This window comes from Pristiophorus japonicus, chromosome 11 (assembly GCF_044704955.1).
Source record: "Pristiophorus japonicus isolate sPriJap1 chromosome 11, sPriJap1.hap1, whole genome shotgun sequence".
Lineage (NCBI taxonomy): Eukaryota > Metazoa > Chordata > Chondrichthyes > Pristiophoridae > Pristiophorus > Pristiophorus japonicus.
In genome coordinates this window covers 35496727-35514666 of record NC_091987.1, presented here as the reverse complement: position 1 = coordinate 35514666, position 17940 = coordinate 35496727, and positions in this window count along the sequence as shown.

The following is a 17940-nucleotide window of genomic DNA, read 5'->3' as shown; positions in this document are numbered from 1 at the left end:
ATCTGGTAGACTTGTGCATGCTTCCTGGAAAGGGTTGCTCACCGGGATTGGATTAGACCTCTCAATATCCAACATCTGTCCAGATTTGAGGCGGATCTCAGGCATTTTCAGCCTGGAATCAATGAGGGGAATAGGGAAGGAGAGTTTGGAGGTATGAGCCACCTATAAAAATCACTCATTTCTTAATCTCATTGTTATCCTTACTTGTGTTCTCATGCAGAGCCACATATTGCACAGCGGTAGCATGGAACACAATATCTTGGCATCATGAAAACATTGCAACAGATCTTTCTTTATTTTTACTCCAGCATCTTCCCAAAGTGAGGTTGCGTCATATGGTGCCAGCCAGGACTCCAGCATTTCACGGAGGTTGCATTCCACATTCCACCATGTTGCAAGCACCACCATAGATCCTAATACCCTGGGGCATTTAGATATGAATTTATTCTAAAAGCACTGAGTGAAGCATCCATCATAAGTGAGAAGGAGCAAGTGGAGGTGTTAATCAAGGAACAGCAATCAAGAGCCCAGGGTCACAGCCCCAATTGTTCCTCTGCTACCCTTCCTTCAGAAGTGATTGATGAGGAAAAGACCCTAATGACATCTTTGAGACTGTGTTGAAATCTCTGCATGGGTTGTCAGAAAATGTGCCATAATAGACTTCTGACCTCTCAGCAGCAATGTGCAAGGAATTTTCACAATTGCACTACACTATGGAGCATGAGGGAACTTCACAGCCATCTACTGAAGAGCTTCACAGGGGAAAAGGACCAACCCAGACAGGAGAGGCAGTTTCCTCACAGGATGACCTCATGGCCACCCAGCCCACTGCATCAAGTGCCAGCTAATGGGAAGGCATGGGCAGCTACTGCCTGCTGCATCAAGAGGTCTGACATCTCCTCCATCCCAAAGTGTACTAGCAGTTTATCACCACATTATGGGAGCACTTAGACATAGTAGTAGGTTAGACAGTAGAAGAAACACAATTTAGAGGGTCATTAAAAAGAAGCAAGGTGGTAAGCACTAGAAGTAAGTTGTTACATAAATGTCACCAATAAATTTCCAGTTATTTCTCCTTAATTGGAAGCAAGACTTATTGTTCATGTAGGCTCGCGGGTTGAAGCGAGGAGACCTGATGCATACATATGTAGCATTGACTATACAGTGGACTCTTGGAAACCTTACCAGCTGGTGAATGTCCTGTGCCCTGCCCAGCTTATGCATCTTTTGCACAGGAAATGAGAGGAAGGTGCTGCCACTTCTAAACAGACCATCTGTCCCATGTGTCATGCAGTCTAACAGGTGCTACCTGCTGTGACTTGGAAAGTTCAGTAGCATAAAAGCTTAATGCTCTGGTAATCTTCACAGCAATACACAACATCAGGTCCCATTTGCACTTTGACGACACCCAGCTCTACCTCACCACCACCACTCTCGATCCCTCCACAGTCTCTAAATTGTCAGACTACTTGTCCGACATCCAGTACTGGATGAGCAGAAATTTCCTCCAACTAAATATTGGGAAGACCGAAGCCATTCTTTTCAGTCCCGCCACGGACTATGTTCCCTAGCCATCAGCTCCATCCCTCTCCCTGGCAACTGTCTGAGGCTGAACCAGACTGTTCACAATGTTGGGGTCATATTTGACCCCAAGATGAGCTTCCAACTACATCTCCATGCCATCACCATCACTACTTCCACCTCTGTAACATTGCCTGGCTCTACCCTGCTTCAGTTTATCTGCTGCTGAAACCCCCATCCGTGCCTTTGTTACCTCTAGATTTGACAATTCCAACGCACTCCTGGTCGAACGTCCATTTTTCACCCTCCATAAACTTCAGCTCATCCAAAACTCTGCTTCCCATATCCCAAGTTGCACCAAGGCCCGTTCACCCATCACCACTGTACTTGATGACCTACATTGACTCCCGATTAAGCAATGCTTTGATTTTAAAACTCTCATCCTTGTTTTCAAATCTTTCCTTGGCCTCACCCCTCCCTATCTCTATAACCTCCTCCAGCGTACAACCCTCCGAGATCTCTGCACTCCTCCAATTCTAGCCTCTTGAGCATCCTCGATTTTAATCGCTCCACTATTGCAGTCCATGCCTTCAGCTGCCGAGGCCATACGCTGTGGAATTCCTTCCCTAAACCTCTCTGCCTCTCTACCTCTCTTTTCTCCTTTAAGACGCTCCTTAAAACCTACTCTAGCTGCCCTAATATCTCCTTTATGTGTCAAATCAGCTCAGTGTCAAATCTTGTTTCGTCACACACCTGTGAAGCACTTTGGGATGTCTTAATATGTTAAAGACACTATATAAATGCAAGTTGCTGTTGTTGTCACTGTTGCTGTAGGTAGAGCCATTCCTGTGGTAGAAGCTGCCTGCAGACTGGCCGAGAGCTGATGGTATAGCTCATTGATAGCCTGCCTAGCGAAGCAAAGGCAGCAAAGACAAGTGTCCTCTGGTAGAAAAGTTGGAGTCTATATATGTGGGTCGATAATGCCTCAGGAATCATTGCAGCCACATTTTGCATCACCTTATGAACCCATCTTTCTTGTCTAAAATTATGGAGTGCTGCCGGAACCCATCCTCAGCACTTTGGCTGCTGCAACTTATTTGTAGCAGCAAGCAACAATACTGGGGGAAAGTCTTCTAAAAAATATTATTTTGCAAGAAAAGTTTTCTCCACAGCAATAAATGCAAGGAGCAAAATGCAACTAAACATGAGTACTTTTTTCCAAAAAAGTTGATTATAAACTTCTGCTACAGAAGCCTAGCTTTAAGAATCCAACTTCAGCCTGCCAAACCAGTTAACAAGTTATGTGGTCTTTTTGGATGGGTGTGGTGAATACATGTGGAAGATCTTGGCTCTAGCATAGGCTCCCTTTACTTGCTAAATACCATTTACTCAGCTCACAGCAAGAAGGACCTAGTCACTTTCCAGCTGAATCTGAAGAGCAACAATTACCAGCGCACTGAAACAACTTATTCTTATATTGTGCCTTTAATGTAACAAAACATCCTCAGATACTTCAAAAGACGGGAGACATTCAGGCACCGAACAAGAATTGAGCAAATAGGTAGAGGAGGTGAACTATGGTAAGGTCAAAGAGGTAAGTTTTAATCAGGCTTTTGAAGCCTGGCAGAGATGAAGCAAGGCAGAAGGGTTTCAGAAGTGAAATCCAGGGAGCAGTTCTGCCACTGATGGTTGAGCAGGGGAGAGTGGGGCAGCTGCAGGGATGTCTTCTGCTGAGCCCTCTTGCAAAAGATCATCGACACAGACAGGGTTTCTGCCATGAATGCTCAGACATCAGCCATAGGGGCATATGGTGCCAGAATGGAATGGACTATCTTTTTCAGTCTTGGCAGAATTGGCAATCGGTGACTGAGTACCCTGAGAGAGTGCTTTGCTAATCTCAATGGGACCATTATCTTTGCTGTCACACAGATAAATGGCTATAATTAGGCAGTGTCCAAAACCAGCAACATTTCTGGAATGGACATGGATAATGGTACAGTCTCTCAAGATGCATCTGAACCCTTCAGTCACCCACTCCCCCACTCCCACCTCCCCCCCCCCCCCCCATCCAGTTGATGCCATAAAACACAAGGGCCTGCTTCCCATACAGCAGCAATACTAGGGAAGGCTGTAGCAGGTGATTCTCAATTCTGTGAAGAGGCTCCTGTTGATGCACAGTAGACTTGTGTATGTCTACCACTGAGATAGCACCTAGATGAAGTACAAGGCCAGGATCTATGTCATTCACTGTAAAAAAACCATGATGGTAGCATACATTACGCACACACACACGAATTAGATATTAAAAATATGGTTGCACTAAAGTTGCTTCTGCTAGGTACTCTGCAAAGTTTGAGAGTAGGTTTCAGGCATGTGGCATGAATGGCAGATTTTTGAGTTGTATTGAAAATGAAAGGCACTTAAAATGAGGGGATCATGAAAGTAGCCTGGGAGGTGAGCAGTGCTGTTGGATACAAATGAGGTGAACATTCAGAGAGTGGAATCCTTTCCTATTCATGTAGGGTGGCATTGTGCATAACCTTAACTTAGTGGTTAGAAAATCATCTTTCGCACACTTCCCAATGTTCAATATACTCTTCCACTGAGTGAGGCTTCCTGTTGCGAGCACAGTCAAAAATTGTCCTGGTAGGTACTTACTTAAAAGTGGCTTTGAATTCTCTGCCTCACTCCATCTACTCTGTCGAGTTATTCTTTATCTACATTAAATGGGAGCTGGCAAGTTGCCATGAGATACACTTCACAACACAAAGGCAATGACCTTATTTGCACAGCGCGATGGCATGGGTTATACCAATTGATACAGTCCCACGGGGGTGGGGAGGGGGGGAGAGAAATTAAACTTCGGCGGGGACGCAAAACGTGCAGTAGCAGATCGTTCGCCCGTTATACACCCAGCCTGCTTTTTTCCAGTGAAAGCAGAATTTCACCGCCAAAGAATCTAAGACAAGGAGGTAGAAACTTTCAACATATCACTGCAGTTTTACTTCAATGCTATTTTGAATGCATGAGAAGAGCTTTACTGTGGAACATTAGAGATCTAAACTAACAGCTGGGCATTCTCTGCATAGCTTCCCAAATTATATCTGTGGGGCAAACCCATGTCTACCTCTCCTTCCACATCAAAAGGAGCTGCACCGACCTGCCATTGCTAAAGTTTACACCATTTCCTTCCTTTGACGTCCTACTGAATCAAAAAAATCAGTGTTATCACGGCTTCAAGACTAGAATCATAGAATCATAGAATGGTTACAGCATGGAAGGAGGCCATTCGGCCCATCGAGCCCGTGCCAACTCTCAGCTTGTTCCACTCCCCTGCCCACGTATCCTCATATCATGGGTGGCCATGTTGCTTTTTTAAACCACTGATTAAATCTAAGCATTAAATCGATAACATAATTAACATTAAAACAAAATCACCAAGCTTAGCTATAAACCTATCCATTTAACCTTAGAAATCCCTGTTAACAACTCCCCCCCCATACCAGCCCACCCCATTCTCTGGAATCCCACCCTGAACTTCTACTTGGTTCACCATGTTTACCTATTAATATTTGACAGACTCCGAGCATGCTTCACTTCACTTGGGTATGTGACTGCTAGGTAACTGCCATTTGTGTGCCTGGTGATAAAATAAAAATCAAGCTTTTGAGCACCCAGACATAGTTTAGTTATTTTTGCAATGTCTAGTGGTAAGTTTTAAAAAGTCATGCAGTAGAGCTTCTGCTCAGCCAGCACATTACAGAAGGTGGGGCACGGAACAAGCCACACCTCCCGAGTTCTGATAGACCCTAGACCCCTTACCCAGTGCTTCCAGGCCGCAGACCTCATCCCCATTCACAAGAGCTTCTGAGCCCCCTCTTTAGTGCTGGCAGATCTCAGTATCCTTCTTAGTCCTGCAAAGCCCCAATACCCACAGTGCTGCTGGATCTCAGTCTCCTCCTCAAGGCTACCAGATTTCCCAAATGCTGACAGCTGCCTCCTCAACATTACCAGCACTTCAGATACAATGAAATAATTTAGAAGTTCAGTAACTGTTGTGTAGGTAAACATAGTTCTCACTCTGCACCAGCAACATACTGTCCAAAAGAAGTCAGGAGTAACAACCCTGTCTGATTATGCCCCTCCCTAGCCCAGGATACTGAGATCATTTGGAGTGGGTAATCACTATTATACAGCAATACGTCATTTAAAAACGCATCAGTATAATTTATTAGACATCATGTCCTCACATCCAGAGTTTTATGTTAGCTGACATTGTTAACGGTTTTCTCTCCTCAGGTACTGGCACCCTCTCCCTCAAATCTCCGCAAAAAAATACCCTCGACCCCTCTGTCCTTGCAAACTACCGCCCCATCTCCAACCTCCCTTTCCTCTCCAAAGTCCTTGAATGTGTTGTCGCCTCCTAAATCTGTTCCCATCTTTCCCACAATTCTATGTCTGAATCCCCCCAATCCAGTTTCCACGCCTGTCACAGTACCGAAACGGCTCTCATCAAAATCACTAATGACATCCTTTCTGACAGTGACAAAGGCAAACTATCCCTTCTCATCCTTCTTGACTTGTCTGCAGCCTTTGACATGGTTGACCACTCTATCCTTCTCCAACACCTCTCCACCGTCATCCAGCTGGGTGAGACTGCACCTGTCTGGTTCCATTCTTATCAATCTAATCGTAGCCAGCAAATCACCTGCAACAGCTTCTCTTCCCATCCCCGCATCGTTACCTCTGATGTCCCCCAAGGATCTATCCTTGGCAACCTCCTATTTCCCTTTGCGACATCTTCCGAACACACAGCGTCTATTTCCACATTACCGCTGATAACACTCAGCTCCACCTCACGACCATCACTTCTCTCGACCACTCCTCAGTCTGTAAATTGTCAGATTGCTTGTCCAACTTCCAGTTCTGGATGAACAGAAATTTTCTCCAATGAATATTGGGAAGACCGAAGCCATTGATTTGGTCCCCGCCACAAACTCCGTTCCCTAGCCACTGACTCCATCCCTCTCTCCAACTTCTATCTGAGGCTGAACCAGACTGTTTGCAACCTTGGTGTCATATTTGACCCTAAAATGAGCTTTCGACCACATATCCGCAGCATAACTAAGACCACCTCCGTAACATCGGCCATCTTTGCAATTGCTTCAGCTCATCCGCTTCTGAAGCTCTCATTCATGCCTTTGTTACCTCTAGACTTGACTTTCCAATGCATTCCTGGCTGGCTTTCCACATTCTACCCTACGTAAACTAGAGGCGATCCAAAACTCGGTTGCCCATGTCATAACTTGCACCAAGTCCCGCTCATCCATCATCCCTGTGCTCGCTGACCTACATTGGCTCCCAGTTAAGCAACGCCTCGATTTCAAAATTCTCATCCTTCTATTCAAATGCCTCCAAGCGCCCCCCCACCCCCAGAAGTCTGCGCTCCTCTAATTCTGCCCTCCTGAGCATCCCTGATTATAATTGCTCAACCATTGGTGGCCATGCCTTCTGCTGCCTAGGACCTAAGCTCTGGAATTCCCTGCCTAAACCCCTCCAAATCTCTATCTCTCTTTCCTCCTTCACGACGCTCCTTAAAATCTACCTCATCTGCCCTAATTTCTCCTTATGTGACTCGATGTCAAATTTGTTATCTCATAATACTCCTGTGAAGCACCTTGGGATGTTTCACTACGTTAAAGGCACAATATAAATACTTGTTGTTGTTGTTGTTTAGGTTGTTGGTCATTTCAGAGTCATAGATTATAAAGGTAAGTTGTTTGGGGGATAATTCTCAGCCATTTCTGTTATTTTCCTTTTGTGTTTACTTGCAGGCATATACATTTTCATGAGCTTTTGGGCCCTTTTATTTTTTCCCCTAGCTGTTTTAAATTGGTGACTGTAGGTTTTGCGATGGGAACCATCTGAGTTGACATGTTTGGAAGACGAATTGGAGGATCTATAAAGTGTTTGTGAGGCAGGTCGGGCTGCCCGAGAAGTGCTCGGTGTCCGTCTGCCAGGATTCACATCTCCAGAGAGGTGAGATGGCCTCACTCTGACAGACGTAGTGCTGGTGGAGGCTGTCTTCTCACGAGAAGCTGGGCCAGCAGATCCTTGTTGACATCACTATGATTTGTGGATGCCAATGTGCTGGATGGTTCTTCAGCGGCATCCCAATGACAGCATGCTATGTCTGCTTTACATGATAATGTCGGAAAGAAGTCATGCTGAGGTGATTAAGAACCAGCATTGCTTGACTAACTGTAACTGCCAAATGGCACTGGCACACCTGCCCGCCAATGACTGCAGGTATCCGCCTCAGGGTCTGGGTTAGCAGACAGGCAGATGCAGAGCTGTGACATCTGTTGCAAGGACAGCTGCAGTTTTCATCCAGCATAGTGCTGGCACAATGCGGGACTGCAGCAGTCAGCTGTAGCCTGAAACTTGGCTCCATCTCCTTAGGGCATGCTGCAGTGCTGAACTGTAGGGATGGTACCATGGAATGACACAGAGGGCAATTCTCTTTGTAAGCATCTCATGCAGCACCACCTGGACATCAGCAGCCAACAAACAGGGGTTGGGTGCTGGGCTATTCAATCATGTCTGCCGACTCATGCCTATCCCTAGAGTTCACTTTTCCTTCATTTTTTTCTTGCCATTTGTTAAAGTGTTGCCCCTGCAGCCTTACCAAACGTTTCTGAAAATTTGAGATGATTTCCCGCATAGGCTTTCGGAATTTTCCCCCCCTATTGTAACACTCCCCTTTAATTGTCATCATCCCTTTAAACTTGACTTATAACTTGGCAGACCTTGCGGCATGCATACTCCGATCATGTGGTCCATCTGAAATGGCCGGGAAAATGTTAAAAATGTGCTATTTTTTGGAGCCATAAGGATCAGGAATGCTCCTCCTGGCTCCACAATAATCCTGTGGGCTGTCACTGGTCCAGCCTCGGTATCACATTCCACCCACACTTGTCCGCGGACCGCTGCTGGCATCCCAGCCGGCCGCCATTCCTTAGTGGCAACCTGCATCAGGACACCTGTTTGGCATCCACAGCTGGCCTGCCAAATTCAAATGAGGTTGGGGCTACAAAATGGCAGCCACTTCGAAATCGCTGGCCAGTATGCTCTGACAGTCGGCTGTCCAAAAGTCAAAATTGACCCCCTATTGTCCTTCCCTGACTGACCTGTCGGAGTCTGTACCTGGTGCTATAAATAGTTATGGAAATGAACTTACACTGGAGAATTGAAAGTAACCTTTCAGGTGAGATTTGCAAGATTGGCCCCAACATCTCTTTTAAATCTAATTATTTAATGAGTGATTCATAAAACATGGAACTGTGATGTATTTATCCAGAAACTACAGAGGAAGGTTTCTGGTGGAAGAAAACATTCTATCACCTGTAACAACCAAGGGCTTTTCCTTCTCAATAAGCACATCAGTCTTTACAGTAGAGGACACTAAAAATATTCCAACAGTGGATAATCAAGGGGCTATAGGGGGGGAGGGACTTAACTCCAATCACAATCACTAAGGAGGTGGTACTCAGTAGGATAATGGGACTAAAGGTGGATAAATCCCCTGGACCCGATGGCTTGCATCCTAGGGTCTTAAGAGAAGTAACGGCAGGGATAGTGGATGCATTGGTTGTAATTTACCAAAATTCCCTGGATTCTGGGGAGGTCCCAGCAGATTGGAAAACTGCAAATGTAACGCCCCTATTTTAAAAAGGAGGCAGACAAAAAACAGGAAACTATAGACCAGTTAACCTAACATCTGTGGTTAGGGAAAATGTTGGAATCCATTATTAAAGAAGCAGCAGCAGGACATTTGGAAAAGCATAATTCAGTCAGCAGATTTATGATGGGGAAATCATGTTTGACAAATTTGTTGGAATTCTTTGAGGATGTAACGAACAGGGTGGATAAAGGGGAACCAGTGGATGTGGTGTATTTGGACTTCCAGAAGGCATTCGACAAGGTGCCTCATAAAAGGTTACTGCATAAGATAAAAGTTCACGGGGTTGGGGGTAATATATTAGCATGGATAGAGGATTGGCTAACTAACAGAAAACAGAGAGTCGGGATAAATGGTTCATTCTCAGATTGCCAAGAACCAAGAATGAGAGGTGATCTTATAGAAACGTATAAGATTATGAGGGGGCTTGACAAGGTGGATGCAGAGAGGCTGTTTCCACTAATAGGGGAGACTAGAACTAGGGGGCATAATCTTAGAATAAGGGGCCGCCCATTTAAAACTGAGATGAGGAGGAATTTTTTCTCTCAGAGGGTTGTAAATCTGTGCAATTCGATGCCTCAGAGAGCTGTGGAAGCTGGGTCATTGAATAAATTTAAGACAGAGATAGACAGTTTCTTAACTGATAAGGGAATAAGGGGTTATGGGGAGTAGGCAGGGAAGTTTACCTGAGTCCATGATCGGATCAGCTATGATCGTATTGAATGGCGGAGCAGGCTCAAGGGGCCATATCGCCTACTCCTGCTCCTATTTCTTATGTTCTTATGTAAGAGATTGCGCTGGACTCGATGCAAGCAAAAAAATTAACTAACTGGATCCGCATCAGTCAAGAATCAGCAACAATAGATTTTGTATTCAGTGATAGTATTCCAAGGAAATATGGAATTAACTTTAGCTAGTACAGCTTGAAAATCAACAGTCATTGTTAGCTTGTTGCTGATCACCAAATTGATGGTATGTTTTTCTGATTTGAAGAATAAATATGAACCGTCATCTCCAGAGCTGCATTCAGTAGGTTCTGTTTCAGTAACCTGCTGTTCATTGTGCTGTAATGACTGGCTATATTTTTGGACCTATCTGAGCCATGATACTTTATCAAATATTTTTGTAGTGCTCTACAGTTGGATGACTGACAGCACTGGGGTAAGTGATTTAATTTCCGACATGTGTGGCATTCTTTGGCTTTGTCCTCACAGCCTCCAGTGTGGGAGCACCTTTCACTGCAGCAACAGTACATACGATTGGAGGCGACTGTGGTTTTGTCTTGGCATAATGCAATTTGCACTTGGCGTTTGTCTGGGTGAAGAATGCTTGTTGCTTCATTTCCCCATCTGCTGAATGACAATTTTCTGCATCAGATCCTCTGGCCAATTCTAAAATCCCAGCTAAGGTCCATGCTTTCTCCAGGGCTTGGCAGTGTCAAATTTTGGATGATTGTCCTTCTATAATGTATTGTTTTGATTTCACAACCTGCAGCAGTGAAGTTACATTTTTCTGCTTGTTGATGAGAGTATGTGCAAAAATCATCGACAAATTCACTCTTGTGCTGAGCAGTCTGTTGAGTCATAGAATCATAGAATAGTACAGCACAGAAGGAGTCCATTTATCCCATCGAGTCTGCGCTGGCTCTCTCAAACAGCAATCCAGTTAGTCCTACTCCATTGCGTTTTCCCCATATCCCTGCATTTTTTTCTTCTTCAAGGATTTATCCAATTCCCTTTTGAAGGCTACTGTTGAATCTGTTTCCACCATCCTATCAGGCAGTGTATTCCAAATCCTAACCACTTGTTGCGTAAAATAAGTTTTCCTCATGTTGCCTCTGGTTCTTTTGTGAATCGCCTCTAATCTGTGCCCTCTGGTTATTGACCCTTCAACAATTGGAAACAGCCTCTCTTTATTTACTCTAACAAAGCCCTTCATGATTTTAAACACCTCTCCTCTTAGCCTTAACTGCTCTAAGGAGAACAACCCCAGCTTCGCCAGTTTATCCAAGCAACTGTAATCCCTCATCTCTGGAACCATTCTACTAAGTCTCTTCTGTACCCTCTCCAAAACCTTCACATCCTTCCTAAAGTTGGAAACAATATTCCAGCTGGTGTCTAACTAGTTTTGTTTATAGGTTTAGCATAAATTCCTGGCTTTTGTACTCTATGCCTCTATTTATAAAGCCCAGGATCCCATACGCTTAATTAACTGTTTTCTGAACCTGTCCTGCCACCTTCAAAGATTTGTGCACAAGCACCCCCAGGTCTCTCTTGCGCCCCCTTTAAAATTGTATCATTTAGCTTGTATGGTTTCTCCTTATTCTTCCTACCAAAATGTATCACCTCACACTTTTCTGCATTGAATTTTATCTGCCATGTGTCTGCCCATTCCACGAGCCTGTCTTTGTCCTCTTGAAGTCTATTACTATCTTCCTCACTGTTTTTTACACTTCCAAGTTTTGGATCATCTGAAAATTTTGAATTTGTGCCCTGTACCCCCAAATCCAAGGGCTAGAACCTCCACTTTTTTTGCATGCTTAACGCCCACTTAACGCCCATTTTACCACTAAAATGACGTAAAATGCCCATATAGCGCCCATTTTGGCACAAAATGGAAACTGACGGGCATTTTTCTGAAACTTATCGCCGATCGTTATTTTCACCATGTGGGAAAAAATATTACCGCCTGTTCACTTTTTTGGGCGGAATCATCAGAATGGGCGAACTCAATGCCCATAATATCACCCAGCGTTACTTCCCGCACGGATTTAATGCCGAAATTCAATATTAACGCCCGCCCACTTTTTTTTGTTGTAAAGAGCACACTTGGCGAAACTAACGCCAAGGAGATCACCCACCGTCACTTTCCCCACCTCGCACACATACCGGCCACAATATCGCTCGCCCAAAAAACAGCCCACAAAAAGTGGAACTATCCTGAACGAATGCCAGTGGTGTGACTGGCATTTTTAAAATCCCACTCTTATGTGAGGAGCTGAAATCTTAACCATTTGCCTGAAAGAGCATTGATGTGAGTGACAATGCTGACACACTGCTGTGTGTGTGCAGCTCAGACACCAATGGTGCCCATCATCTTGGTGCCAGTTAAAGTTTACCTTGATTGATGTTAAGTTGTATTTAACCCTTTCATGTTAAGGAATCAACAGTGTAATGGTGCGGCTATCTGAGACAATGCGCAATAAGGTTATGTTCAATAACAAAAATTTTATACCAACATTGGTCTGAAATCATAAGTATTGATAAGCTCATAATAAAGAATGAAACTGAATACTGTGAGCAATGAGTAAGTGTGACCTTAGCTCCTTTAATAAGACTCCAGAGTGCCGGTACCACGTGGGTGGCCTGCTTATATACAGTGCTCCCAAGGGATCCCTTGGGACTCCAACAGGTAGGTGGTGGTGGTGTGATACAGGTTGCCAAGGGTTAAATACATAGCAAGTATCACAGGCAATAACACCCAACCCCCGGTCACACCCCACTTTTTCCACCATTGACATCAATCAACATGTCCAGCAACACAGAATGCAAAGGCAAAGCAGGAGTGTGGCCCCCTCCCCCCCCACACATGGCAATAAATTGCATACACCCAGATGGAGATATAACACAGCCATCACCTGCGGACATGCACCTCACTTTCCTTCCCCCCTCCCCTTCTTCTCCCCACCTCTACCCCTTTCTCATCTCGCTCCACGGTGCCTGGCCGAGGAGCTCCTCAGGCGGTGCCTCATTGGGGGGGATGAAGGCAGATGCGGTCGTTGCACAGGTACGGGAGCGGGGGATGCCGAGGGGGTAACATTCTCTGATACAGAAGCAGGATCTTGGTCCCTGCTCTCATCTATCATTCGCAGTCGTGGTACGGAACCTAGGGGTGGAGTGCCGTACTCGGGGACCACTGGGAGGCCTGTGGCAGCAGCGTTCCTGGCTATCGCATCCAGGGCCTCCGCCATCCGTGGAATGTACTCAATCATGGTGGCCAGCTGTCAAGATATGCCCCCCAATGCTTCGATGAGCTGGTCACCAATGTCTACAGTCCTCCTGGACATCTGTACCATCTCTCAGCTCTCATGTGGCGCTCGTGGTCCAGATCTGCCATGTCCACGGGACCTCCGCGGGGTCGGCACCGTCCTGGGGACAAATGGGGTGCCCTGTGGTGAGGTGCTTGGGGCCGGTGCCTCCAGAGTGGAGGCAGGAATGACTGGGGGACCACTAGATTGACTTGGGGTGGAATGGCTTCTGGAGCATGGCGATGCAGATTCCTTGAAATCTGCGCTCTCACCCGTGGAGGACAGACCCAGCAGATTGACAGGCGAGAATCGGACCTCCTCAGCACCAGATGTAGGATCGTCCGCCGACTCCTGCCTCGCGCCCCCACCTTCTGGCCTCTGCGGTCTTGCCTTGGGACGCGCTGCTAGCTGAGCTGAAGAACACAAATGAGATTATTAGAGGAGAATGGGGTGCTAGGGTCACGAGGTAAGTCCGGTGCTACACACAGCATATGCATGACAAAAGCACCACTGCTCTCAAAATCATCGCAGACATCACATTTCATGACCATCAACACATTTGCATTCCAATGATTTTCATTAGGCCATCATTATTTTTGTGACAATTTTCGAAATCATCTATCATATATGATTGTTTGGATATGAGTGGATGTGGCATCTATTGACTTTACATTACACAATGGTGTAAGCTTTACTAACGTGGCATCACTTCAGGGTCTGCAGCTGCGTCCGTAGCTGTCCGGGGGTGCTTCTCCACGAGTGCGAGCACCCGCTCCTCCATCTCTGTGATGTCATTGGGGACTGGTGGCCCCCCACCCATTCGCCTCTGCATGGACCTCATCGTCGATAGCTTCTTCTGTAAAAGGTGACAGGGCGACATGGCATGAGATCATTGCATGATATCATTGCTAGGTACTGTCACAGACACCGATACAAAACATAACCGACAGATGTAATCATCATTATTATGAAAATAATCCTTCTTTACCTAAAGACGTGCACCATGACCGCAGGCTTTGAGTAAAACATTCCTGGTAAAAGTGAAAGACCTCACATCTGATGATAGTCACTCATGACCGTTACAAATCAAATTATGTAAATACATAAGTACATGTAAATCAATGTAATACTTACTCTTGCGGATCCCACAAGGTCATTCCATCGTTTGCAGCATTGGTTGCCCTCATGCATCTCGTTGGTCACCGACGGGACCACCTCTGCTATCTCGGTCCATATCTTATGGTATGCCTTTGGGGTGGGCTTCCTACACCCTCCCTGTGTCAAATCAAGCGTGACTTGACCTCCTGCAGGAGGGAGGCATTTGCCTCGTCCGAGAACCTCCTGGCTCTTTTGCACCCTCCAATGTGCTCCTCTCTCAGCTCACTGTTCTCTCCAGCGTCAGTCTCCACAGCGTGCTGTGATGCCTCCTCCTCTCTCTCCATTATAAGCCAAATTCGGTCAAATACGTGGCTGATAACAGCTATTTTTTGTTTGCCTACTTGTTGTGAAGCTCTAAAGTCTCCCTCCTTCCTCTCAAAGCTGCCACACCACACCCACACACGCCTTCAGTCCCTCTGAGCTCCCTCTCTCTCTGTCTCCTCTTCTGCGCATGTCATGATGACCCTTGACCTCCAGAATCACAGGAATCGAGTGTTGCCATGCCGTTGCTAAGGACGGCCACACTTTACGACAGAAGGTCAAAAAAATCTAACGCTACCGCCCATTTTATATCGCTCGCGGTAACGCCCATTTTCAAAAGTGGAGCTAGGTAGTTTGAGAATGGGCGAGAAGCCGGTGATCTGAAAACCCTTTTCTACCGCCCACGCCAGAAATATCGCCCATTTTTGGCCAATAAGCACAAAGTGGAGGTTCTTGCCCCGAGTCATTAATGTTTATCAAAACAGTAGTTGTCTTAGTACTGAACCCTGGGGAACTCCACTCTATACCTCCCTCCAGTATGAAAACAGCCAGTCACCACAACTCTCCCTTTTCTATCCCATAGCCAATGTTGTATCCGTGCTGCCACTGTCCCTTTTATCCCACGAGCTCCAATTTTGCTAATAAACCTAATATGTGGTACTTTATCAAATGCCTTTTGAAAGTCCAACATCAACTGCACTGCCCTCACCCACCCTCTCTGTAACCTCATCAAAAAACTCAATCAAGCTAGTTATAAATATTGGCCCTGCTCTTCAAATAATGCCATGGATCTTTTACAATCACCTGAGAGGGTTCAATGTCTTATCTGGAAGATGGCACCTCTGATAGTTCAGCACTCCCTCAGCAATGCACTGGAAGTGTCAGTCTAGATTATATGAGTCTCTGAGTGGGGATTAAACCCATGACCTTCTGACAGAGGCAAGAGTGCTACTACTGAGCCACAGCTTGAAATATGATTGATTCATATGTGTATTTTGCTTGGGAATGAAAAGATCAATTCGGGATTTCCGAGCCTTATCCTCGCCTGCATCATTTCCAGTATTAGACATTGCAGCAAATATATCTTGCAAATGTTCACCTTCCTAATATAAAAGCAAAGGTCTTTTTTCATGTCTATTAGTGATATCAAAATCCATCATGGTACTCAAACTATTACATGCAGGTACAGCAGGTGGTGAAGAAGGCAAATGGCATGTTGGCCTTCATAGTGAGAGGAATTGAGTATCGGAGCAGGGAGGTCTTATTGCAATTGTACAGAGCCCTGGTGAGGCCACACCTTGAATATTGTGTACAGTTTTGGTCTCCTAATCTGAAGAAGGACATTCTTGTTATTGAGGGAGTGCAGCGAACGTTCACCAGACTGATTCCCGGGATGACAGGACTGACATATCAAGAAAGACTGTATCGACTATAGGCTTATATTCACTGGAATTTAGAAGGATGAGAGGGGATCTCACAGAAACATATAACATTCTGACGGGATTGGACAGGTTAGATGCAGGAAGAATGATCCTAATGTTGGGGAAGTCCAGAACCAGGGGTCACAGTCTAAGGAGAAGGGGTAAGCCATTTAGGACTGAGATGAGAAGAAACTTTTTCACTACCACAGAAAGTTGTTGAAGCCAGTTCGTTAGATATATTCAAAAGGGAGTTAGATGTGGCCCTTATGGCTAAAGGGATCAAGGGGTATGGAGAGAAAGCAGGAATGGGGTACTGAAGTTGCATGATCAGCCATGATCATATTGAATGGTGGTGCAGACTCGAAGGGCCAAATGGTCTACTCCTGCACCTATGGTTTCTATGTTTCTATGCATTTCTCTTGCCTTGATGTAGGGTCAGTGTATTAGTCAAATAGGAATATACGAGAGAACTGTATTCTTAACTCAGGCGGAGACAGATATGTAGAATTCATTGAATCCATAGTTATTGATTCATTCTAGATGTACACAGGGCTAAAGCTAAGTGTATTGCATAGGAGTTAATAATATGCATGTTTCTGGAACTCCTCCTTAATTCCTCTTAAATTATCGAACCTCTCAATATTATTCTTGGACCATCATTATCGCCAAAATGTCATGCGTGTCTTTATAAATCTTAATTATCCGAAAATTATTGTTCTTCTTTTCTGAAAGATAGGCAAATTGGCCCACTCTCAAATATGTAGGAAATCTTGATATTGATATGCAAAGCTTTTGAATGAATCTCATTGAGACATACTTCGAGCAGCAGGAAGATTAATTACATGATCATTACCTCTTCATATTGGAGAAAGTGTGGAGTGGGGCATACGTATTTATATTCTGTGGAGCTATTTATATTTGCAATAAATATATTTTATGTGTTTTTTCATGTTGACTGAAAAACTCTGCTGATTGTGAATAATGTGGACTCACATCATTGTGGAGGTAGAGCATATGGTACAATTTAAAATTTGCTGCAAATACATGCGCATTCTATTTCTAAAACATTTTCCCTGTGTGAATAGAAATATGGGTCCCAATATTGCAATATTAATCTCAAGACGGCTTCCATGCCAGTGGAAATGGGCGGGCGGTGGCGACACAGATGGAATTTCGTGGGGGAAATCCGGATGTTAACTAAGTGGGTTGAAATCTGCGATCTCAACTCAATTGTAACAATTAATTGACTTCCAGGTTTTGCGTCTTTAAAGTTGTGCAGAGGGCGTTATGCATACCCTCACAGCAGGATCGCAGCTGTACTTAAAGGGACAGTGCACAAATGGAAATTGGAGGTGGTCAGCATAGATGATGGATATAGAGCAAGGGCAGCACCAGATGTGGTGATTTAGGGATTATTGCTGGGTGCAGTCAAGAGGTGTTGAGGTAACACTTCAGAAACTGGACCTCGCCCGGGTGAATTGCGGCCGCGCTGTCTCAGTTGCTTTTCAACCGAGACCACTTCTGGTTCTTTTAATGAGTCGAGTCGGGTAGGTCCTAATTCAATATCAGGCCTTTATTTCTCGAGCATATGCATGGAGAGCCTTCCTCGACCTCTCGAGGTGGAGCACTCTGCAGAATACAGAAATGGTTACATTCTTATACCTTTCTTGGTCCCTGTCCATGTGTTCCTGAGGGCGGTCCACAGGGCACGGCTCACATTCTTTCTCCTTGATTATATTATAGTTGCGTATCTATTGATAGTCGAAGGTTCTTGGCTAGCTTTTAATCCATTAGTACGTCTAGCTTATTTA